The following is a 27,733-nucleotide window of genomic DNA, read 5'->3' on the forward strand; positions in this document are numbered from 1 at the left end:
ACAAAAGAGTTTTTGCAATCTTTCCCCATTTTTATGAGTTTTCTTTCAAAACTTCATTTTCTTTCACATGAAATCATATATAAAGAAAATTCTAAAATAAAAGAAATTGAGTTCAATAATTTTAATTTTCAATTTTATCCGAATCACCGAAAAATCATTTGATAATTTTTTTTATTATATATACATAAAAAAAAGGAGAAAAAAAATTTTCCCGAGTGGAATATTGAATTTTCTGAAGCGTGAATATTATAAGAAATTTTACTGATGGCATTTGAAGACATCTTTTCACATCGTTGGCATTTTGAATAAAGCGTAAAATTTTATTCTCTCTTTCTCTCTCTCTCAGTCTCTTCAGAAATATTTTGCCATCTTCTTTTTAAAAATTCAATGTTTATCCATATGACCAGTTCACAATTCTCGCATCACCTTTTTTTCACCTCCTTGAATACTGTTCAAGTGTTATTTGAAATGGGGAAAAAGAGAATTCTTTTTTTTATTTCGAATTTAATTTTTATTTTTGCCTTTTCTGGTGAATTCGTTTTTGATAATTACAAAAAAAGAATAGAGAAAAAAAATAGTTTTTTTTTTGCTGAGTGTGAAAAATGAGATTTATCGTTAAACGTTTTTTTTTTTTTTGAGTGGGGAATTTTTTTTTTCTATTTTTCTACATGCTGTGAGTAAAGCACTCAAAGTATGTAAATCACAATCACGATACCGATGGTTGGTATGCGCATACCAAGCTTCCTGATGTGTGTTGTAATAGGCAAAAAAACGTTGATGATAAAATACTTAAAAAATCCAGGCGTCATCGTTTTTATTTCAGTAAAATTATATATATGTAGTTTTACTACAATAAGTCATATAAAAGTAAAATTTTTACTTGTAGAAATATTTATAAAAAAGGAGATTTAATTTCTCGGCGATGATTTTAATTTAAATACTTTCGTCTGACTCGAAACTGTTTATACTACTGAATTACATTATTACAAAGTTCCGTCTGACTAAAAATGTTTTTACTACTGAATTAACATATTACAAAGTTTCGTCTGACTAAAAATGTTTTTACTACTGAATTAACATATTAGAAAGTTTCGTCTGACTAAAAATGTTTTTACTACTAAATTACATTATTAGAAAGTTTCGTCTGACTAAACATATTTTTTCCACTTATATAATTAAAACAAACATAATTATATTTGTTACACTTTTCTCTAAAATAATTTTTTACAATTGAAATTTATTCATATAAACTTTTGTCTGATGTATGAATTTTTCCTTTTCTACTGAAATTTATTAGTAAAAATATTTTTGATCAAACGTACTTTTACTATTGGAATTTATTAGTAAAAACTTTTGTCTGGATTAATTTTTTTTACAACTAAAATTTAGTAGTACAAATTTTTGTCTGACTAAATTTTTTCTCTACTACTGAAATTTATGAATAAAAATATTTTTGACCAAATGTACTTTTACTATTGGGATTTATTAGTAAAAACTTTTGTCTGACTTAAATTTTTTTTACTACTGAAATTTAGTAGTACAAACTTTTGTCTGACTATATTTTTTCTTTACTACTGAAACTTATTAGTACAAACTTTTCTCTAACTAAACTTTTTTCTTTATACCTTTGCAATTTTTTGGCGAAAAGTTTGTACTTTTTACTACTGAATTTCATTATTAAAACTATTGTCTGACTAAATTTTCACTTTACTACTGAATTTAATTCAAAAGACATCTTTCGTCTGACCAAAAAGGTCATTTACTACTGAATTGTTTGGAAAAAATATGAATAGAATTTAATTCTAAAACCTACTGCCTGACTAAATATACTTTTTACTACTGAAATTTGTTGATAAAACATTTGTCTGACTAAACATGATCTATACTACTTAATGTTATACCCTAAACGATTCGCGTGACTAAATTCACTCTAATCTATTTAATTAAATTCGAAAGACTTTTTGTCTGACGAAATATGTCTTTTACTACTGAAATATATCAGAAAAAAAATTTACCTTTATAAATTTATCTTTTAACTACTAAACTGTTTCACAAACATTTTGTCTGACTAAATATGAATTTTACTACTGAATAACATTCGGCTGACTAAATTCGACTTTTACTATTAAATATTAATTGCATAACAAAATAAAAATTAAAAAACGTAGGTCTGACTAAAATGACTTTTGCTACTAATTAATAATTTCAAGCCTTTTGTCTGACTAAATATGCCTTACACTACTAGAATTAATTTGTAAAACTATTGTCTGATTAAATACCGTTTGAACTACTTAACCATAGAATTCTAAGCCATTTGTCTGACTAAATATTCCCTCTACCACTAAAATACATTTGCGATTCATTTCGTCTGACCAAATTTTTTTCACACTACTGAAATGTAGCGGTTAATTTTTTTTCTCATACTAAATTATTTTTAAACTAAAATTAACTCATAAAAGCTGCTTTTTGTCAACAGAATTAATGGGAAAAAATAACAGGTCATCAATTGAATAGTTGGCAACTTTTGACACATTCAGTAGGAAATATTTGTGTTTACAGTGACTAATAGTGTGTATCAGTGATGAGAATGAAGCATGTATGTACAACTTGGTGTTCAGAAATTTTAGAGGCGGGCGAAACTTGATAACCAGTAAACTCCAAGTGAATACCACACAACAGTAACTGACACAACTGCCAGTTACACGCCTTAGGCAAATATAAACATTCTCTATTCTATACATTCATTTTCGTAACCATTTTTTTCCTTTTTGAAAAGTAGAATTTTTTTTATTTCTATAAATGCGGATTTTTAAAAAATTATTTTACTCAAACTATCTATTAAATATTAAATTAAAGGTGAATAATAAAAACTTCATAAAACTTTTCTTCTACTCGACAAACAGATTTTTCTGACCAAAGACTAATTATATTTTTTCCACTTCAAAAATTTGTCTTATAAATATTATAAATAATTTTTGTGTGACTAAAAATAAAATAAGAATTAAATTATTTACATCTGGCATTTTGGCAATAGAAACGATTCTGAAGAAATAATAGTAATAGTAATAGTAATAATAATAATATATGAAAATCTCGACTGTGTTATTTATCGTCTAGCTTATTTTCTATATTTAATGATCATGACGTAGTTTGTTATGTGATAAATTGCCTCTTGGCATGCGGATACTAAAATCTTTTCTCTCGGATTATGGTCATTATTGTTTGATCTATTGTATGTATACCTAGAAATCCAAGAGGAGAACGAGAATATAAATTTGGACCAAAGTTGAATTTTTCTTATTTTCTCCTATTTATAGACGTACTATTTATATATAGTAAGAAAAAAATGAAAAATAAAATTTTAAAAGTAGTTTTTAGGGAGTATTTCTCTTTTTCTGTAAAATTATTCCTTAATTCAACAGTGATAGAACAATTTTTTAAATTTCTTGCACTGGCAAAATTTATCAAATAATTTGAATCAAAATTAATCAAAATATGCGGCTTGCCACACATTTTATTCCATTAGCATATATTTACTCATTTTCAAAAAACAAAAAATAAATAAATGGATCAAATCTTCCCTTATAAAGATATGTATTTACAGTCTACCAAATTTTTTATTTGTTTCAAAATTAATTTTATTTGCTCAAATAAAAACTTGATCTGTCAGGGTTGACGCAAAAATTTAACTTTATTTTTCCCTCACTTTTCCCTGAATTTTTGGCGAAAAATTTTGTTATTTGTAAAGATAATTGTATTATTGACAAGAGATTCGTTAAAATTTTTTAAAATAATTGAATTTCTTCGAAGAATTTTATTTCTTTTGAAAATAATTTAATTTTTGTCTGACTAAATTTATGTTTTACTACTGAAAACTATTAATAAATTCTTTTGTGTCACTAAATATTTACTTGTACCACTGGAATTTGTCAAATTCCTTGTCTGACTGAAAATGACTTTTACTACTGGATTAATTTAATACACTTAATTTTGTCTGACCTAATTTTAAATTTACTACTGAAATTTATAAGTACTTTCCTTCGATTAAATTTTTACTACTGAAATTTTTTGGTAAAAAGTTTGTCAGATTAAATTTACTTTATACTGAAAATAATTTAATTCTTGTTTCTTTGTTTAATTCTTGTATTGTTGTTTATGAAAATAACTGCATTTTGCAAAGAATTTTATTAAAATTCCTAAAAATAATTGAATTTTGTAGAAGAATTTTGTTATATACCAAGATAATTCAATTTCTTCCAGTACTTCTTTCTGATTATAAAAAGAGAAGAGTATATCAGAATAATAAAAAAAAAAAAATTTTCTTTTGTCAAGCTTTGCCCCTGTCTTTGAACTTTGGTGTCAATTCTTTTATAGATTCAGAGTAGAAATGAGAAAAAAAATTCCGATTTGCATGAGATTGAGAAAAGATTTGAAATGATGAAAAATATTTTTTTACATACAGTGTGTGAATTGACTTCCATATATACTTGTAAACTACGATAACTCACAGTGTGATAATAATCAGTAGGAGTTGAATTACGTACGAGACGATGACTCTTGTTATTGACTTTCCAACTTTCGAGGAACACATCAGGAAATGTATGTCGAACTTGATGAGAAGCTCCACTTTCTTATTATATGGGGTCGTTTATCGAGTAGAAAAGTAAATAAAGAAAAATTTATCTGTCAGTTTGGTTAGGTGTGTGAGTGTGAGTGAGTGTGTGTGTTCAGTCAAGTTTGAGAGAGAGAAATTGGAAAAAGGAATGAGAAGAGTATGCGGAGAATGATACGAAACTAAATCTCATATTTTACACTTGCGAGTTGAGCCAGATGTTGGGAATTTGCGTTTTCGTGAAAATTATTATACTACCTGCAAGTTGTACTCATCTATATATTTATATACGAATATATATATATATATATATATATATATATATATATATATATAGTCAATGTACAGAAAGAGAAACAAAAGAATATAGAAACGAGAAGTCGGAAAATTTTAAATATTAAATTTATAATAATAATGATGCGCTTGCTTTCATCTTGGGAATTAAAAATTCAAAATAAAAAGAACGCAGGAGAAGAATTTAAATGACTTTTAAATTTAAATAACACACAGTAGAGTTTCTTCTTGGAAAATATAAACGAAATGGTAAATTATTTTCCAAAAAGGCGACAAAAAAAAAATTGTACTTGAAAATAAACTAATATGCAAAATAAAAAGCGAAACAAATATTTAAAATAATTCATTTTCACATTTTCACTAACTTTAATTTTTCCTAACTGAAGATTAAAAAATTAAAAGTTTATACTATTTATTAGTGAAAGGCAAATTTAATCAGACAAATGTTATTCAGTAGTAAAAGACATTTTAGTCAGGCAAATCTTATTCAGTAGTAAAAGTCATTTTATTCAGACAAAACTCTTGCAATTATTCTTTAGTAGTAAAAAGTTATTTTAGTTAGACCTACGATTTGTAAATATTATTCAGTAGTAACAGTCATTTTAGTCAGCCCTACGTTTTGCAATTATTATCCAGTAGTAAAAGTCGAATTTAGTCAGCCGAATGTTATTCAGTAGTAAAATTCATATTTAGTCAGACAAAATATTTGTGAAACAGTTCAGTAGTTAAAAGATAAATTTATAAAGGTAAATTTTTTTTCTGATATATTTCAGTAGTAAAAGACATATTTCGTCAGACAAAAGTCTTTTCAATCTAATTAAGTAGATTAGAGTGAATTTAGTCAGGCGAAACGTTTAGGGTATACAATTAAGTAGTATAGACCATGTTTAGTCAGACAAATGTTTTATCAACAAATTTCAGTAGTAAAAAGTATATTTAGTCAGGCAGTAGGTTTTAGAATTAAATTCTAGTAGGCCATATTTTTTCCTAACATAATTCAGTAGTAAATGGCTTGTTTTGTCAGACGAAAGATGTCTTCTGACTTAAATTCAGTAGTAAAGTGAAAATTTAGTCAGACAATAGTTTTAATAATTAAATTCAGTAGTAAAGAGTACAAACTTTTTGCCAAAAAATTGCAAAGGTATAAAGAAAACAGTTTAGTCAGAAAAGTTTGTACTAATAAATTTCAGTAGTAAAGGGAAATTATAGTCAGACAGAAGTTTCTACTAATTAATACTAGTAGTATAAAGTACGTTATTTTAAAAAAGTTTTAACGTAAGAAATTTTCCAACTTCCAAAAGAATTAAATTTGAAAAAAATATCGAAAAAAAGGGGACAGATTCTAAACGCATTAGCTTTTAATTTTTTTTTTTAATTTTCTAGAAAAAAACAACAAAAACAAATTTTGTACCTATACAATTTTCGATAATTACTTTTTTTTCCTATTGATGATGAAATTTTGAAGTAAAATAAAAAATTCTCTCTTTTTTAATTTTTGGTTTATAGAGAATATGAGAAAATTGAGAAAATTGAGAAACTTTATTGTTTATTATGCGAATTTGTGCAAAGTGAGAAAGTCAGTTGCGAGATCCGTAAAATGGTATGTGACATCTGGTTTGAGTCTCGCAGTAGTTGTGTTTATATGGAGAGAGAAAGAGAGAGAAGCTTATATACCTGTTGCAATAAAGAGGTGACTTTTTAACAAGATGGAAATTCAGTTTTGTTGTCCTGAGTCTAATTCTTGTGACGACCTCGACATGAAAGTGCTTGTAAATTTATTATATTCTCGCAAATGAAACTTGGAAAGAATTTTCAAAATTATCCAGAGACAATTTTACATTTCCTCTTTTTTATTTTCTCTATTTTATTATTTTATTGTTTATTTTCATTTATATATTTTTATTTATATAAAATAATTATATTGTTGATTTTCACTTATATTTCTATTTATCAATTAGTTTGTTATTTACTAATTTCATTATTTAATTATTTTATTCTTTGCCTATTGCTTCCTCATAGAGGAAGGATTGTATTTTATCGCATTTATTATTAAATTTTTGCTTATTATTCACTTTATTGTTTCCAGAATAAATGATTGCGTAATATTTTTAAGTTTGAAAGTTTAATGAAATATTTTTAAAAAAAAAGTCGAATAAAAGAAGAAAATAAAATTTGTAAACGGAAATATTCCCTTTATCGAATTCACTTGTTACTGCGGGTGGATTGTAAAGGAAAACTTTTCCTATAAATTTCTTCCGCGCACTACATTTTCTCTTCTTTTTCTTATGCGGAAAACCGAATTCTATATCCTTAATTAAACTATTCGTTATAAGCGCGTACAGCACGAACATTATTCACCCCATTGACATTTATTGTTTTTCAATTAATTTCCATTTTTACCTTTTTTTAATTTTTATTTTTAATTCATATAATTATAAATAGTTTTTGAAATTTTTTTAAATTATTCAATATTTTTTAATATTAATCAATATTGAATTTCATTTAACATGGACTCATTTTGAGTTGCAACAAAAATGAGTCCAAGTTTTTTCTGTGATTTTACAGCGTAAATATTGATTTTTAGAAGAGAATTATCATTGATTTTGAAAATATATCATCGAAGTTGCAGAGAGAAAAGGAGAGAAACGAAAAGAGAGAGCGAGAGAGAGAGAGAGAGACTTTTGGGGTAACTCTCCTAATTCTTTGAATAAATCACAATAATAAATTTCCGTAACGGGAAATAATCCGAGATAAAATGAGATAAATGAAGATCACTCGAGGGTGAAATGGACTAACTCGGGAATTATTTGTTATATGGAGCAAATAAGATAAGTAACGATTATTTGAAAAAATATCGAATAAAATTTTTTAAATACCTATTATTGTTATAATATAAATAAATTTTTATAAATATTTATATTTTTTTATTTTTATAAATTTAGCGAAAAATAATATTATTTTTTTTTCTATGAAAGTATTTAAAGATAAACTACAAAAATCTCAAATGCTTGATTGCATTATTATATCCGGATAAAATATATCGTTAAATTCTCGTCAAGCTTCGAGACATTTCATTTTGTTCCTTTGATGCACATTTAGCAGAGTGTGGCTTGAGGAGCTTTACAATGCTTATATGATGTAAAATCCCTTTAGCATCCAGCAGCCTACACGATTATAGAGAACACGTAAACAACGCAAACTGACAGTTTCGCTTCTTCCCGTGTAGAAATTGCCCTACTAGGGCCATAGTAAGGAATGAAACGCCGCGCCCGATCAGGGCCAGATCGGGGCGACAAGAAAATGTGGATTTCCTGATCAGGGCCACATCGGGCGCGGCGTTTCATTCCCTAATAGGTCGGCCCTATCCGGCCCTGATCAGGGCCCCAGCGAAATTTCTACACGGGTTAGAGAGCAAAAAAGCGAAAACAAAAGAATATTTAAAAAAAAAAAAATGTCCATCACAGTAAACAATAAATCTTATATATACTCTCTAAATTATAACTATGTTAAAAATACCTAATTTTTTAAATTTTTACCTACTTTATATTTAAAAAAAAAATTCTTCCTTACCTTTAAAAATTTAAAGTTTTCTTTAAAAAAAAGATTAATTTTACTTCTTTTTACTCCATTATATTAAAATTATATTAACTGTTGAGTGAAAAGGAGAAGTAATAGTTGCAACTAAAAAAAGAAAATTGTTTCTTTTCATCAAAGAGAAAAGCTTTAGAGGGAGAGAGAAAAAGAAAGATTTTACACTCAAAGACAATAAATTTGTTATTTTTTTTCCTTTTTTGAACTCTCGAGTTTAGCCTGGAGCTTCTCGCCTTTATTACAGATATGTTGGCAAAGTTAGAAACTTATTTTGAATTCAATTAAAATCTAAATTTCTTGCTACAACTTTGTGTGGAACTTTAAAATAAAGTGAAATTAATTTTAACTCACGCGAAACTTACAAGAAATGAAAAGAATATTTTAGAGGGAAACAAAAATTTTTAAAAACGAGTTTTTATATCTTAAAAAAGGGAAAGTTAGGCAAAAAAAGATCCGACGATTTTAAAAAGGTATTTTTTTATAAATATATTTAAATATATTTTATATTGTTTATATTTTTTATATTTTTAATATATTTCTTTATATCAGAAAATATAGAATTATAGAAATATTAATATTTCTTTATTTTGAAGTTATAGAAAAATTCTCTCCAAATATGAGCCTCCGGAAAGTATAACCACACATAAAATTCTGACCGCCATGCTAATTCAATGGGCGTCAGAATTTTATGTGTGGTTATACTTTCCGGAGGCTCATATTAAAGTGGAAAAAACTGAAAATGTTTACTAATTTGAATTAGTGACTGGCTTTTTCGCTTTTAAATTTGTAAATTTTACAAATAGGAAATAAAAATTAGAAACTCAAGAATTGAAGAATAAAAATGTATTTTTTTTTATTTTGCCAGTAAAGTTAAGGCAACTTTTGATAGGATCACGTGCATGAAGTTGCTTTTTGAAAAATGAATTTTCCCTTCCTTCAAACATTGTGAGCCAATGTTCCTCCTCCCATTAGGGAACCAAACTCTCAAATCTCCAAGATAAACTCTTTTTAAAACTTCTTTTTCACTTCACATTTCTTATAAAACTCTTCTCCCATTCAGTCAACAATGCTTCCTCCTCATTTACATATTTTTCTTCTTTCAAAAAAAAAAAAAAAAGGAAAAAAAAATCATAAATCATTTGTTTCGCTGTATCGCACAATTGTAGAGAATCTTTCAAATAGAAAAACGAGTAGAAATATGATAAAAAATATTTTTAAATTTTTAACTAACTTTACGGAAAAAAATAGTAGAAAATGTTAAATAATTATCATACGATTATTTAAATTACAGAAACTATTGTCTGACTGAATTTTCACTTTACTACTGAATTTAAGTCAGAAGACGTCTTTCGTCTGACCAAAAAGGCCATTTACTACTGAATTATGGTAGAAAAAAATATGTACTACTAGAATTTAATTCTAAAACCTACTGCCTGACTAAATATACTTTTTACTACTGAAATTTGTTGATAAAACATTTGTCTGACTAAACATGATCTATACTACTTAATTTTATACCCTAAACGTTTCGCCTGACTAAATTCACTCTAATCTACTTAATTAAATTCAAAAGACTTTTCGTCTGACTAAACACGTCTTTTACTACTGAAATTTCTTTTTGTCTGATCAATACTTTATTTTACTACTACTTTTATTTGATAAAGTTTATTTCAGAATATTTCATTTTGAATTAATTTTTCCGAATGAGTTTAAAATGAAAATACAATTCATCATAAAAAATTATGTCAATATAAAAAAAAAATTTTACCTTTCATAAAACTTAGTTATTTTATTTAAATATTATTTTATTATTTTCGATATTGAAAGAAAGGAAATCCTTCCTGGAGTACGTGTTAAATTTTACTCCTTATCGAGGAAGGTACTATAGAAATTCTACACCTTTAGTCTCTGAAACACAATTCTAAGTTATATATATATATAAAAGGTATTAGGTCGCAGCCATTTTGACAGTGGTTATTTCTCATTATGTATTTATTAATATACTATAGAGGAGGCAATCGAAATTCCACGGATAATATTGCTAATTCCAGAACTAAATATGAATTTGGTAAATAAGTGAAAGCCTGTGGTTCTATGTTATCATCAAAATTACTCGTATAATGTGCTCAAGTGGAAAGAAAAGTAAAAGGAACACTTTTTTTCAATTTTTATAATTAATTTTTTTTATTTTTGAAATATCTCTTCCCAATGGGAAATGCCAGTGTAGTGCCGATGTTCACCACTGGCTTAGTACTCAGACGATTGTTCGGCGTAGTCTAGCCGAGCCTCGACAATTAGTGCTGGCGCAGTACAGAATTTTTGTTTCGCCAAAGCTTGGACAAGCAACGGCGGCAAGTGCTGGCTGAGTATAGAAAAATTGTTTACAACGCTCTTTGCCATCATTGCTTTTTTGACATAAACTTGAAAAAAATTATAAAAAATAAAAGTTTATGAATGTTTATAAATATAAATTTATTGAAAAAAATTAATATTTTACTTTCCAGTTGTTCATTTTTTATTTTTAATAAATTTAATCATATTAATTTAACATAATTGTCTAACTTTGTAAATAATAAATTATTTAAACAAATTAATATTATAAACAAAATTTAAACTTTAATCTCAATAATAATTTGGTTCCTATTAAAATACTATTATACTTCTTACTATGAATAAAAAATTATTAAAAAATTACCACGTAATTTAAGAATTACGTAAAATGTTAAATGCAATAAGTAAAGTAATTTAATTTAATTATTAAAAATTTAGTTTAATTTATTTTATTTCAATTTATTATTTCTAACGTATCCCTATTTTTTTCTCATCTTTGACTCAATAATTGTATGTCTGAATGATACTGAGATGTTAATACTTTACTGTACACATGTGTCGTTAGCGTAGTGGTTAGAGCGTTAGTCTGTTAGTCCGTAGGTCGTCGGTTCGATTCCCCTCGTCAGCAATTTTGTTTATTTTCATAGGTTTGCGATATTTCTAGATTCCAATCGTTAGGTACTAAAATATAAAAATCTAATGCACACTTACTGTAATGGTTTATTATTTAATTTTTAAATGTTATAAACAATTTTTTTCTACTTCCTTTACTATATCCATTGTTAGTCTACATCTTTACTACAATTTCTTTAAGAAGAGAAATATTTTATGAATAATAACTATTTATTAATATTATTTACCATTTTGTTGTTAAATTATTTATAATTATTAATTTACGACTAATTAATAACAATACGTCATTTATTGCGGCATTTATTTATTTATTTATTCATTATTTTTTTTATTATTTATTATTTTATTAATAATTATTTTATAATTATTAATTTACGACTAATTAATAACAATACGTCATTTATTGCGGCAATATTCTCAGCCAGCACTGGTCCAGTGCTGCGCCAGCGCTGTCTGGCAGCACTGGCAGGCAGTACTTCGCCAGCGTTAGACAGCGTTATCATCCCAGAGTTATGCCAGTGCTGTCTGTCAGCGTAGCTGCCAGTACTGCCAGTGCTGGCGCAGTACTCCGCCAGTTGTAAATTTCCCATTGGGTTGTTAACCTTTTTTTATTTTTAATTTATATAGAAGCAAAATTGTTTGATATAGTAAAAAAAATATTTATTTGTAGATATCAAATCATTTTTAATTTCAATCAATGTGTAATTATAATCAAATGCAATTAATGCAATTTGCTAACATGATTCCCAGTATAGTAATAAGCTTATTTAGTCAGACAAAACTCTTGTTATTATTAATTAGTAGTAAAAGTCATTTTAGTCAGACATACGTTTTTCTATTTTTATTTCTTTAAGCAATTATTATTTAGTAGTAGAAGACGACTTTAGTCAGCTGAATGTTGTTCAGTAGTAAAAGTCATATTAGTCAGACCTACGCTTTGTAATTATTATTTATTTAGTAGTAAAAGGCAAATTTAGTCAGACGAATTTTTTTCTCAATTCAATTCAGTAGTAAAAGTCATTTATAGTGAGAAAAAATATTCTTGACAAGAAAAATTAAGTAGTACACAATAAATTGAGTCGTAAAACTGTGTTTATAGATTCAGGAGTACAAAACATATTTAGTCAGACATTATATTTCGTTTACGGAATTCAGTAGTAAGAGGCATATTTAGTCAGACGAATGGTGAGTTAACGAATTATTTTAAGTAGTAAAAACAGAATTCTGTCATTAGGGTTCTTAAAATCAGTAGTAAAATCCAACTTTAGTCGGACAAACAATTTTTTATAGTAAAATTCAAAACTAAAATTTGTAAAACGTTTGGGAAATATAGTCAAACAGTTTTTCTGCAAATATCAAATTGAGACAAAAAACGAATCAAAAGTAATGAAGTACAAAATTAACTTAATTAAAATTAAAATATTAAACACTTAATTAAAATATTAAATAATTATATAATATTTATTATATTTTTATAATAGAAAAGGACAAAATATTTAAATTCTATTAAAGTACTACCAACTTTTGTTTGTAAAACTACTTTTTTCCGGGTATCATACGGATTATGTAGAGAATTAAATGAATTAAAGTTTATTTTTTGGCTACGCGCGCGGACAATAACAACATTTGTCACTTACACGCAGCAGCACCACCAACTCGATATATAATTTTGCTCTCGAAGGATTTAAGAATAATGCACTTTGATCTCATATATGAAAAACTTATTTTTGAACACAGACCCAGAACAAAATCGTCCCAATTTTAAAGTAGTACAAAGGATAAAACTAGGTCAGACCTCATTCATTTGTTATACATCTGTAGGAGATTTTTCGATGTTCTTAAGTTTTGAGCTTTTTTTTTATCTTCAAGTTTTGTCTCTCAAAATATATAAAAACATCTTAGTAAATGAACCTGCTATTCAAAAATTCGCTTTTTGGACTTATAAGAATTGTTGATAAAAATTATTTTTTAATTATTTTTTCAAAATCTTATTTCAGTGTTTTATTTATTTACTTAGTTTTCATATATTCTTCTGATTTATTTCATTATATTTCTCCATGCTCTTGATAATTTTTTAAAATATTTATCTTAGCAAAAGTAGAATTATATTGTTATTTCAAAGTTTTGTCTGATTAAATAGTTTTTTGCTACTGGAATTTATTAGTAAAAACTTTTGTCTGACTAAATTTTTCCTTTACTACCAAAATTTATTAATAAAAACATTTGTCTGACTAAATTTTTTTTTACTACTGAAATTTGTTAGTTAACATATTTTTGACTAAACGTACTTTTGCTACTGGAATTTATTAGTAAAAACTTGTGTCTGACTTAATTTTTTTTTACTACTGAAATTTAGTAGTACAAACTTTTGTCTGGATATATTTTTTCCTTACTACTGAAATTTATTAGTACAAACTTTTCTCTAACTAAACTTTTTAATTTTTTGGCAAAAAGTTTGTACTTTTTACTACTGAATTTAATTATTAAAACTATTGTCTGACTAAATTTTCACTTTACTACTGAATTTAAGTCAGAAGACATCTTTCGTCTGACCAAAAAGGCCATTTACTACTGAATTGTTTGGAAAAAATATGAATAGAATTTAATTCTAAAACCTACTGCCTGACTAAATATACTTTTTACTACTGAAATTTGTTGATAAAACATTTGTCTGACTAAACATGATCTATACTACTTAATGTTATACCCTAAACGTTTCGCCTGACTAAATTCACTCTAATCTACTTAATTAAATTCAAAAGACTTTTCGTCTGACTAAACACGTCTTTTACTACTGAAATTTCTTTTTGTCTGATCAATACTTTATTTTACTACAATTTTTATTAGATCAAGTATCTTTTATACTTTTTTCTATCTTATTATACTTTTAGTTGATCAAGTAAAGAATATTTCTTTTTGAATCAATTTTCCCGAATTAATTTCTAAATTAAAATAAACTATTCATCATACAAAAATGATGTCAATGTATATTAGTAATAAAAATAGAAACTTATTTCGAGAGGAATTTTGCCAATCGAAATAGTATACAATCTGTGATGATGTAATGGAAATTTCACTGACAGATTTAACAATATATCAAGTAATCCCAGAATATACTGGATTACTTTCCACCCACGCTCCCTCTTCTCCATTCCTGAATCTTCATCGAGGGAATGATTTCGTAATTAACATGATAATTCCTCGTAATCGCTTTTTAATTTTTCTTATTATAATTCTTCTTATTATAAAGTATTTAACAATAAAATTTGGACCATTTGGTTTAGAGCACCATTTTTATACTATTAAATTTCAATTTTTTCAAAATACGATAAGTTCTAATTAATTTAACTATAATATAATTTTCCTTAAATTTTAAAAAAATCGAATAAAAAATAGCAAAGTTATGTTTGAAAATAAAAAATATTTTCTAAATTTTCCGTAAAATTCTTCATTTTTTACTTTTTTTCAATACAATTAACTTTTGTTGATCAAAATAATTATTATTATTATTATTATTATTATTATTATTATTATTATTATTATTATAAAACTGACCTAAAAAATGATAAATTTTATATAAAATAATAAGAAAAGAAGAAAAATGAATTAAAATTCGCAAAAGAGTACACGTTGCAAAAATTTCCTTTACGATTCTTCTTTATAAATTAAATCATAAAACTTCCTTCTTTGTAATACTGAAATGATATATATTATACTGAGAGTTCTTTTTCTTAAACGTTGCTATTCTCTTTTTTTAAAAGGACAAAGTTGTAAACTGAAAATACTTAAAGTCAAAAGTATATAAAAACCAACGAGGTAAATTACATTTCAAAGTTTCTTCCTCTACACTAGTTTTACACACAATTCGAAGGAAATAATCATTGCAATGTTAAATGAGATTTTCGAAAGAGAATAATTTTTTTTCTATGTACAAAGAAGATAATTTCACAAAAAAAGACAATTTTGCCCGAAAACATTTTCAATTTAATTAAATTATATATTTTTTAATAAATTATATTTAATTATTTATTAATAAATAATTTTGTAATATTTTTTAATAAATTATTTTTCAATAAATAATAATTTAATAATTTTTCTTATATAAAGAATGATAAATAATATAAACGATTAATAATCAAACAAAATAATTAATTTCCATTTATTTTTACTATTTTCTATATTTATGAACTTTGATGTAATTTACTAATAATCGATTTGATTTCTCTTCTAATTAATTTTAAAAATTGATTGAGATAAAAGGAAGCTTTTGAGAAGCCGGCACTGAAAATCTTAAGTATCAATTTATCATACTTAAAATTCGTCTTCATTTTAAGTGTGTCACGCGGTGAGAAAAGTGGATGATTGTTGAAATGAACAAATTTAGGTCAAAATTCACGTGAGAAAATTTTACTTTTAAAGAGAAAAATTATTCTTGAAATCTGAAAATGTGCATTTTACTAATTGAAATTAACTGGAATTTCTACTGAAAAAGTGTTTTTTTAAAAAATTATTTTCTACGCAAACTTTTATTTAACTTAACTTTTAATATTTTATTATTTTAGTAAATATTTTACCCGAATTTAATTATTAAGAATGTAATATTAATAAATATTTACTAATTTTAATCAGAGACTGACTTTTTGCTTTTGAATCAGTAAATTTTACCAATAAATTAGTACAAGTTATTATTTATTAGTTAAATTTCCTAATTCAGTCAAAATTAAAAAAAGTCGACTACCTTTAATTGTCTTTAATTTTTATTAATTTATTATTATTAATTTATTAAGTAAACATTTTTATTAATTCAAATTTTAAAAGTATAAATATTTAAAGAATTCTTCTTTTTTTATACACTTCGAAAAATTAAATTTTACACGCGACAGAAATTTTGTATTTAAAGTTTTGACCAATTTTAAATACGTCCATTAATCATAGAATCATAAATTCATAAAATTTAATGCATGATTTGTATGTGTGGATACTTATTTACATTTGAAAACATTTTCAGTAATTATATACACTGGAAATTGTTTACTGTTTTTAATTATATGCATTCATAATTGTTGATAATGTAAACACTCGTTAGAATTGCGATTTATATGCAAAACCTTTGAGAAATGTATCTTGATATACTTTACATAAAGGGAATTATGTGTCTATTCAAGAGGCACCTAAACATTCGCTCGTCTCGCATTTTCGAATTTAGTCGCATCATTATTTTAATAGAATAAAGTGGATGTCTCTCATCACAAATATTCAACTAATTAATTTTAAACGCAAATTTACATGCGGCTAATTTATTAATTGTTTCATACAATAATGTGTGTAATTACAGTATAGTAGTCTATTGCTAATTTCAAGCACTTTTTTAAAATTTCTTTATACTTTTTTATTATTTTCATTTTTATTATTATATTATTACTGAGCTGTCTTTTCACTCACTTTTTAAAATAAAATTAGCAATTTTAAAAATGATAGAACAAAATCTCGTCAAAATCCGAATTATTATCTTTATAAATAAAAAAAATCCTTCATTAAAATTCCATTATTTTCAAAAAATTTAATAAACTTTTTGTTAAAATTTCAATTATTTTCAAAAATTTTCCTCATTTTAATGATTTTCTATATCTACTATTTTAATAACATAACCCAAAAGAATTCAATTATTTAAAAACAATTTTAATAAAATTCTAATTCAAAAACAATTCAATCAGTCACTATTTCAAGTCAGTAAAGATTTTTACGAATTCAAATTTAAAAAGTAGATTTTATATATATTTTATTTTTCTAAATAACTAAATAGACTTTAAGAAAAATGTCCATCTTTCTATGCCATCATAATTTTCAATTTGAAAATCACATACATATATATATAAATGGGATTTGAAATTATGTTAAGGATCTTGATATACGTAATCTCGCTTTGAAATTGAAACAACGTGAAGTATGTATCGTAACGTAGAATTCGATAGTTGATGGACAAATCACTGAGTATCCACTTTCTGTCTGTCGAATCATATCGTTAGAGGATGAAAGCATTGTGTATTGATCATATACGCAAATGAAGCTTGTTCTGTTTGTCCATTTGTTTCAATGACTATTACACATACGATATATATACACGCAGTGAAACTTGAGATTTCTTTCATTTCCTTCTTTTTACGCAACAAAAAAAAAAAAGAAAAAAAATTCTTCACTTTCGTTAAAAAGAGACTTGTGATAATAATTTTTCAAAAATGTCGTGTGATAAAGTAGTAGAAAGTCGATTTAGTCAGACGAAACTTTTAAGGAATATAATTCAGTAGTAAAAGTCAAAATATAGTCAGACAATTTTTTTCCAAACTTAATTAAATTCCAGTAGTAGTCTAAGACGTATTTAGTCAGACAAAAAAACTTGCAAATGTAATTCAGTAGTAAAAAATAAATTTAGTCGGACCCAGAGACTTTGAAAATTTACTTTACAGTAGTATGAAACATATTTAGTCAGACGATATTATTTTTCTGCTAATTTCAGTAGTATAAAACATATTTAGTCAGACGATATTGTTTCTTTACGCATTTCAGTAGTAAAAGCATATTAAGTCAGACGAAAGGTGTAACGAGTAAATTTCACCAGTAAAAACAAAATTTAGTCAAAATAACATTTAACATTAATTCCGTAGTAAAAGACAGAATCCTAGAAAAAAAAATCAAATGCAATTTAAAATTCAGTAGTAAATTACATATCTAGTTAGACGAAATGCTCAATAAAGACTTTCAGTAGTATAAGTCAATATTGAGTGAGACAAATAGATTTTGCTAATATTATTCAGTAGTAAAACTCAGTTTTAGTCAGCCAAAACATTTTTATCCTACTTTTTTGCCCCTTTTTTCCTCTCGAAACTAAAATATTCATAAAGATAGGAAAAAAATAAGTGGATGGCATTTTTTTCTTTTTTTTTAACAACTCAGAAGCTACTCTTTTTCCAAAGTGTAATAGTGAAACTTGTTTCGGAGAACTCTGATTGAGTTATTCGTCTTCTTCTTCTTCTTTTAAAAACAAAAAGAGAGGAAAACTTAGATATACGATTTTCTAGGAATTTAATGGATATGTACTTGCAATAAAATTTGGATAGAGAGGACAACAAATTTCTTTTCTAAACTTATTTTCTGTATTCGTTAATTATTAATTTGTTAATAATATAATTATCACAATTATTGTTGGGAAATTTTATTATTTTCAATTTATTGATTTTCAATTCTCTTTATTTTTAATTTTCTACTTTATTTATTTTTTATTGTTGTAAATTTTTGTTAATTATCATTAACTTTATTATTGATTCTCTTATTTTTCATTATCTTTTTATTTTCTTTTTATTAGTTATTTTGAGCTATTGTTATTGCGTCGTTATTATTAATAACTTTATTATTGATTTTCATTTATTTTTAATTTTGTTTTTATTGTTATTTTTAACTACTGTTATTGTTATTTATTTATTATTATTAAAAATATACTTTTAATTCTAAATTTTCGTTTATTTTTGATTTTATTATTTTTGATTTTTTGATTTTTATTATTTTATTGTTATTTTTAACTACTGTTGTTCTTATTATTAATAATAATCAATTTTAATTCTAAATTTTCGTTTACTTTTGATTTTATTATTATTATTATTATTTTTTTGGTCTAAATACATTGAGATTGGTACCTATAAATGAAAAATCGCAGAAAATATTAGAGAAAAAAAGAGATCATATGAAAAAAAGAAAAGAAATGGGGTTCAAGAAAAGTGAGGGAATCATTAATCAAAAAGAACCTGATGAAACATGTTCTATAAGCAAAGGTATACTACCTTCCATTAATATCTTTCGATAATTTACCTTCAATCAATTTATAATAAAGCTTATTTCAATTCTTCAAAGTTTTGCTCTTTTGAAAATTTTTTTTTTTTCCATCAACAAAAAAGGAAAAACTTCTTTTTACATTTTTAATGGTGAAAAAAATGAATCTTCGTTTCTGTTAAACTGTATATAAATTATATTATAATTATATATAATTATATAATTATATAATTATATATTAATTATATAATTATATTATATTATAATTAAATTAAATTATTATAATTAGTACATTATGCTATATTTAATAATATAAAGAGGCGAAATAAATGTTTGTAATTAAAATTGTAATAATAATAATAATAATTAAAATTCTTTTCCAACATGAGACCTTCCATTAAAGTTGAACTTTAATGGCAAAGTTTCGTCCCCTTAAAGCTTACATTGCGCATGATAAATAAAAAAAAAATTTTTATTTCTTTCTTGGAGAGAGAAAAATCAATATATTTTTTAACGTAATTTTAAACATTATAATTTATAATGTAATGAGTTATAATGTTATATTTACAACTCTGGCAACTAGTTTTAAACTTTCGTAATGAATATTAAACCTCATTACTAAAATTTTAATTGAAACTTCCTTTATTCTTAATCGTTATTATTATTATTAATGTTAATAGTGAATTTGACTTTAAAAAATTATTTTACTTTATAGAAAGTTTGATATTCTCTTCGTCCCTAAAGTGCACTCTTATTACGTCATATAACATATAAAATATATTAACTTTCAGTTCACTAAACGTGATTTACACGACTTTAATTTTACGATCACAGACATATAACTTTTACACACTGAATTTAATTTCCATAATGACCATACACTAAACATAATCTGTGCCTTTATTATAAAAATAAAATTATTTAGTATAGTTAACAATTTTTTTAAAAATTTTGAATCTGAAAATAATAATTTATTCAAAAATTCTGATGTTGAACTTTGAAAATAAAATATATGTTGCTGTAATAATAAATTTATTACATTCGCGTGTAATTTACAGAGATGAAAAATGTGTAGGTATATTTTCAATTTTTTCCAAATTAAACTATAAAAAACGAGTGTATAGTATAATGGAGGAATTCGAGTACAATAGATAAAAGGGAAATTTATTTTTTTGAAATTTATATATGCAGTGTATATAGGTACGTGGTACATATACATTGTATATGTAAATTATTAGTGTTTGCGACAGAAATGATGCGCGAGGAGGATAAATTGAAAAAAATTCAATCAAAATGGGGAAATTGCGTCTAAAATGCGATGAAAACAAGGAAAACGGTTTTAAAAGCTTTAATCAACGAAACAAACGAGAGAGAAGTACGCGCATAAAACAATTAAAGAAATTAACTTCATACTGGAAAATTAATAACTCGAAAGTTTTTATGCTTTTTAATCACTTTAATTAAGTATTTTATTTTGTTTTGTTGTCTAATCGTTTTTTCCTGTCTTTTACAGTTTTTTGTATTTTTATTAAATTACTATCGTTATTTTAACCAAATTATTAGTTTAATTTATATTTATTTACTTCTATGTATTTTTTTCTCTTTATTTATTTTTTGTTCTCATTCATTTTTTATTGTCTTAATTTATTTTTTTATGTTTATATTTTTAAATTTATTTGTCTACATGTTAAATAAATAAAATAAAAAGATTAGAAAATATTTCCATATATCTAAAAATTCTTTTGTCTAAATGTAATTTTCTGTCTTATAAAAAAAATTACTATAATTTTCTGTTGATGGTATTTTTAAGAAAAGAAAGAAAAGACTATATTTATCTGTAATGTAAAAATATTTTTTTTATGAACATTTATCTGTATTCTCAATATAAAAGACTACTTTTTAGCGTATGATACGTTTAGTGTGATGTGCGAGTTTTCTAAATTACATTTCACTATGAATTCTATGCAGCGAAGTTCTTGCTTTGAAATTTTATTTAAATAAAAAAAAAATTGATGATGAAAGGGTTAATGTTTCAATGTCACCGATAATAATTTCCTGATTGCAGTCACTATTCATTTAAAGTTTAAAATCACTCTGATATTCAAAATTGTAATATGTACTTTTTTTTAATTTTGTTATAGAAAATTTTATCTTTTTTATAAAAGACTTTTTTTTTATTTTTTGGGAACTTTTTTTAAATATAAAAATTCTTTCTTTTATACATTTAGACAGAGATAATTAAATTTCCAGCTCTAGTTATTTTTCCAGAAAACTGGAGAGACAAGTATATCTTAATACTTAAAAAAGGAAATTTACTCTTTTTTAACAATTTCACTTCGTGGAACAATGAGAATTACACAGTGAAGAGGAACAATAAATACTACTTCTAAAAGTAATGAAAACAATTTTGGTTTTCATTCGTTCTTTTTATTATTTTTTTTCTACTTTTTTTAATGGGGACAAGTAAGCAATTTACAGACTTTGCACCCCGATAATTAATTTTAAAAAAAGTACCTTTCAGACTAAAAAAAAGTAGTAAAAAAGTAACTATCGAAAAATTAAACTTGACGACCAAAAAAACTCGTTTAGACACTTTACAAAATTGACGAAAATCCCATTCTATATTTTTTGTTCCTGACTTTTTCCTTATTTTCATCAAAATTATTTACTTCTTTCTTATCCTGCTAATAAATTAAATTCCTACAACGAATTTTATTATTCATAAAAGAATTTAAATATTTATAAAAATATATTAATTCTTAAGAAGAATTTTATAGAAAATTTTAAATAATTCATTTCTTTCGAATAATTTTATGCAAAATTCTAATTTAAATAATTGAATTCCTGAGAAATTTTTTATTATTCATGAAAAGAATTAAATTCTTACGAAGATTTTTACAAAAATTTTTTTACATAATTGAATTCTGTTCGGAAATTTTATGAAAAGAGTAGATATTGAAAATCATTGAATTGTGAAAAGTTTTTATAAATAATTAAATTTTACAAAGAATTCTATTAAAATTTTTGACAATAATTGAATTTCTATGTAGTATTTTATTCAATATTTTTGAAAATAATTGAATTTCTAAAAAGCATTTTATTATTTATGAAAATTTGCGAACGATTTTATTAGAATTTATTTAAATAATTGAATTTCCAAGAAAAAATTTGTTACTTTTAAAAATAAATGAATTCTTGTGATAAATATTGATATTTATGAAAATAATTGAATTTTGCAAAGAATTTTATTAAAATGCCTCAAAATCGAGCTTAAAATATTTTGAATTTTCGGGAATAATTTTATTATTTATTTTTAATAATTGAATTCTTCCGAAGAATTATTTATGTAAACAATTGAATTCTTGAGAGGAATTTTATTAAAATCTAAAAGAATAATTTAATTATTTAAAAAAAAATTTAATTTCCTTCGAACAATTTTATTAAAATATTTAAAAATAATTGAATTCCTGTGAAAAATTCTAATATTTTTGTAAATAAATGAATTCTTCCAAAGAATTAAAAAAAATATTTTTTGAAACATTTTTTTAAAGAATTGATTTTTTCGAGGAATTGAAATTAAATTTTTAAGAATAATTTCATTTTTCGAGCAATTCCAGTAAAATTATATTAAAAATAATTGAAATCCTGCTATGAATTTTATCATTTATAAAAATAATTGAATAGTTGCTTAGAATTTTATTAAAATTTTTAAAAATAAATGAATTCCTGAGAAGAATTCTATTATTTATGAAAATAATTGAATTATTGCGATTTGCGAAAAACTTTATTAAAATGTTTCAAAAGAATTGAATTTCTGTGGAAAATTTTGTTATTTTTGAAAATAATTGAATTCTTCATAATAAAAATTATAATATTTTTGTAAATAATTAAATTCTTCCAAAGAATTTAAAAAAAACGTTTTTTTTAAATAATTGAATTTTTCAAGGAATCGAAATTAAATTTTTAAGAGTAATTGCATTTTTTGATCAATTCCTGTCAAATTTTACTAAAAATAATTGAAATCCTGCGATGAATTTTATTAATTATGAAAATCATTGAACAGTTGCAAAGAAATTTATTAAAATTTTTTTAAATAATTGAATTTTCAAGAAGAACTTTATTACTTTTAAAAATAATTGAATTCTTGTAATAAATATTGTTATTTATAAAAATAATGGAAGCAAAGAATTTTATTAAAATGCCTCAAAATAATTGAATTACTGTGAAAAATTTTGTTATTTTTGAAAATAATTGAATTATTGCGAAAAATTTTATTAAAATGCTTAAAAAGAATTGAATTGCAATGAAAAATTTTGTTATTTTTTAAAATAATTAAATTCTTTATAAGAATTTTATAAACATTGTTTTAAATAATTGAATTCTTCCTGTGGAAAAGTTTATTTGTGAAAATAATTGAATTTTTTGATTAATTAATACAAAGTAGTATTAAAAATAATTGAAATTCTTCGACGAGTTTTATTATTTATGAAAATATTTGAATTTTTGCTTAGAATATTAACAAACATTTTTTTAAAAATTGAATTTCCATGAAAATGATTATTATTAATGAAAGTAGGTACCTATTTGAAATATTTATTTATTTATTTATATTTATTCCCCGCAGTCCAGAATTGAATATTTTGAAGAATTCTATGAAAATTTTTGTTAAATAATTGATTGTTTCAAAATTATGTAGTTTCAAATGCTATTCTAAATAAATTAAATTCCTGCATGGAAATTTAAAAAAATAATTGAATTTTGAATGAATTTTAGATCAATTTTTTTTAATAATTGAATTCTTTTGTGAAATTTTATGAAAATACTATAAATACACTGAAAATAATTGAATTTCGAATATTTTTTGAAAATAATTGAATTGTTTTAAAGAATTTGATTATAATTATTTGGAGAATAATTTTTTGATTTCTAGTATTAACGAATTAAAAGTAGTTGAAATTCTGAAAAAAACGGAAAAATACCCAAATAGTAGCATAACGTAAAAATTAGTAAATAGTAGGTTTTGGTAGAATTTATTATTTCTAGCACTTTAAGCTACTCTCTTTTTTTTATTTATTTATTAATGAAATAAATATATATTTGAATAAAGAGTTAAATATCAAGGGAATGTTTAAGATAATTTTGGAATAATGCTATTTTACCTAGTTCTAGTTTTATAGTTGAAGATAAAATTTCTTCTCGAGGGGAAGGAAAAAAAACAACTTAATTGTATAGCATAAGTGAGAGAAAATAGAATATCCCCATGAAGTAGTGAGTAAATATTAGGAGAGAAGCTGATATATAATGGGTTGCACATTACAACAATTAAATGATAATATAGTTAACTGTATGGGGAACTGTCAAGTTGATACTTGATATAAATCGTACGGATCGATATTTCGACAAGGCTCAAAAAAAGTCGACTAGTCAGTAGGATATTTTTAAAAATCACAAAAAGTTCACGTCTCTTTGTGAGTGACCGACACAAAATGAATTACGAAAATTTAATTTTTTCCACTAATTTTAATATAAAAATCCCTGAAAAGTCAGGGATTTAAAATTACTTTTCACAAGTCAGGACCTTCGGCAACTACGGAAGTTTATTTTGTATGAAAATTCCTGAATTACATAAGACAAAGAATCTAAATCACTAACAACTTGTAAAAAAAAGGTGCCTGGAGGAGTGGAAGGTGAAAAAAAAGCCATCCACTTTTTTTCCCCTTTCCTCACAACGAACATAGAAGATAAAAATGTTAATGAGCCAGAGAGACAACAGACAAACCTTGTGTATATATACAGGTGTCATAATCGTATCAGGTCATACAATATAATGTATGCAGATATATACAAGAAGTAAAAGATAAACAGGAGCAAAGGCAAGGAAGCAGAGGAGGCCAACGATAAAGCGCAGCCGCTGCGTTCTATGAGGATAGCACCCGGTACGGCGAAGGAGAACCGGACAGAGCTAGCTCGTCCGTTTTACTGACTTGGTCGAAAAATCGGTTCGACAGTTTCACCAGAAACACACAGAAAAACCACGTTAGAAAACACAAACACACAATAGTTTCAACATAATTCTTGCACTATTTTTCCAAATAAAATCTACTCCCAGGATTTGATAAGAAAACATTAATTGTGACTTTATAACGGCGCACCGGCCTCCTATTAAGCCTGTCAACATAAAATCCTCCACTGTTTACATCGCTACCTGTTGACCCCCAACAGGTTCTTCAACCCTCTCGCTCAGGTAAGTTCGACACTCGCTTCTTTTATGATTTCTTCTTTCCCAGTTTGCAAATTTTCAAACGCTCAATTTTTCGAGTTCATTTTTTTTCTTGTTATTCACTCACTCTTCGAATGTAAACACAAATGCGCGTGCATTTTCCAAAGTTTTATAACACTCTGAATTTGTCTCAAAGACAAAATTTATAAATAAAAAAAAGTAGGGTATCCAAAAAGTAAAAGAAAAATTTTCTTTTATTAAAATAATCTTGTTAGGTAAATATTTACTTGAATTAAGTCATTTTTATTTACACAAATCAAATTTTATTTCAATAAAATAAATTCTATTTTTTTAATTTGAATTAATTTCAAATTAATTTCAGTATTTGAAGCAAATTAGAATTAAATCATTTTATTGAGTTAAATAAAAATTATTTGATTCAAATAATTAATAACAAATTAGAATAATTTGATATAAATAAAAAATATTTGCCAGAAATAAGAATTATTTGATATAAATAAAAAGTATTTGACACAACTAACAATTTTTTTTATATAAATAAAAAGTATTTGACACAACTGACAATTTTTTTATATAAATAAAAATTATTTGACACAACTAACAATTTTTCTATATAAATAAAAATTATTTGATACAAATAAGAATTATTTGATAAAAACTAAAAAATATTTGACACAACTAACAATTTTTTTATATAAAAGAATTATTTGAAAGAATAAGAATTATTTGATATAAATAAAAAGTATTTGACACAACTAACAATTTTTTTATATAAATAAAAATTATTTGACACAACTAACAATTTTTTTATATGTATAAATAAAAATTATTTGATACAAATAAGAATTATTTGATAAAAACTAAAAAATATTTAATACAAATAAGAATTATTTGATATAAATAAAAATTATTTGACAGAAATAAGAATTATTTGATACAAGCTAAAAAATATTTGACACAACTAACCATTTTTTTATAAAAATTAAAATTATTTGATACTAATAAGTATTATTTATGATATAAATAAAAATTATTTGATGCAAATAAATTTATTTGTTTTAACTTAAAAATGTTTTTTGGTACAAATAAAATTTTAATTTCAAAAAAAAAAAAAAAAATTTTCCAACAAATAAAAATCTTCGTACGTTCTGATTAAATATAATTAACAATTGCTTAGGTAAAATTTTTATATAATAATAAATATAAATTTAATAAAAAGAAAATTCCTTTTTCATTTGGTATTTAATTATTAAAATTAGTAGTAAGTTAGGAAATTTTTGTTTCATTTATTAGTAAAAGTTAGTAATAAATTAAATTTTTTTTGCGTTGATTCTCTAAATTTGAATTAGTAAAAATTGAACCTCTAATTCGAAGTAATAATAATTTTTACGAATCTTTAGTCTTTTTTCACTAAAACTTAAATTAAAAAATTAAAACTATTAAAAAACTAATTTTTGTTTATAAAATTAATGAATATTCTTATAATAATTAAAATTTTTTACTTAATACTATTTTATTTATCAAATTTATTATTAAATTTAAATATTATCGAATAAATTTAAATTACATATTAGAAAATTTTTTGAATTTAAAATTTTTTAAATAAAAATTTTCCATTATTTATAAAATCCAATATCAATATTTATGGTGATTTTATAAAACTTGAATTATCGATTTTTTATACTCTCTCTGCAGTTAAAAATTCCTTTTTCCTCATTAAATATACAATATATTAAAGTAATGGAAAACATTTGTGTAGAGAGATAAAAAAAGTAGAGAATTTAATATATTGAAATAATAAAATGTAAATAAAAATTTTACAGAAAATTTGAAAGTTCATATTTTGTCATGTTTGAAAAACTTATACTATAAAGAAACCTCACTAGCGACGAAAATATTGAGTTCCAGAAAATTTTCGAATAAAGAACAAAAAAAAAGAAATAAAACTATTTTCGGGTTTCTTTTTTACAAAAATATTTATTTTTTTATTTTATTATTAATCATTGCTTTTATTATTATTATTATTATTATTATAAATATTGTCAATATTTTTTTTTTGAATTTAAAATCATATTTTTTCAATTTTCTTTCGAAAATTGATAAATTTAATTAAATGACTTTATAAACAAATATATCGCACGTATCAATTGATTATTATTAACTATGAGATTACATTTTATCGCCGATTGTATGAAAACTATACCAATTGT

At 23.9% G+C, this 27,733-nt stretch overlaps 2 protein-coding genes across 4 annotated transcripts in view; one reads left to right on the forward strand and one right to left on the reverse strand.

The window, feature by feature from the left end:
- The window catches only part of LOC122504234 (carotenoid isomerooxygenase), a 179,785-nt gene that overhangs the window by 49,528 nt on the left and 102,524 nt on the right, over positions 1–27,733 (reverse strand). The window lies entirely within an intron of this gene.
- Positions 25,220–27,733, forward strand: part of LOC122504242 (ras-related protein Rap-1) — a 70,475-nt gene continuing 67,961 nt past the window's right edge. Inside the window, exon 1 of the mRNA XM_043615231.1 lies at positions 25,220–25,526. The gene's annotated coding sequence lies outside the window, so the exon portion shown is untranslated. The remainder of the gene's footprint in view (positions 25,527–27,733) is intronic.

This window comes from Leptopilina heterotoma, unplaced genomic scaffold, assembly GCF_015476425.1.
Source record: "Leptopilina heterotoma isolate Lh14 unplaced genomic scaffold, ASM1547642v1 Lhet_286, whole genome shotgun sequence".
NCBI lineage: Eukaryota > Metazoa > Arthropoda > Insecta > Hymenoptera > Figitidae > Leptopilina > Leptopilina heterotoma.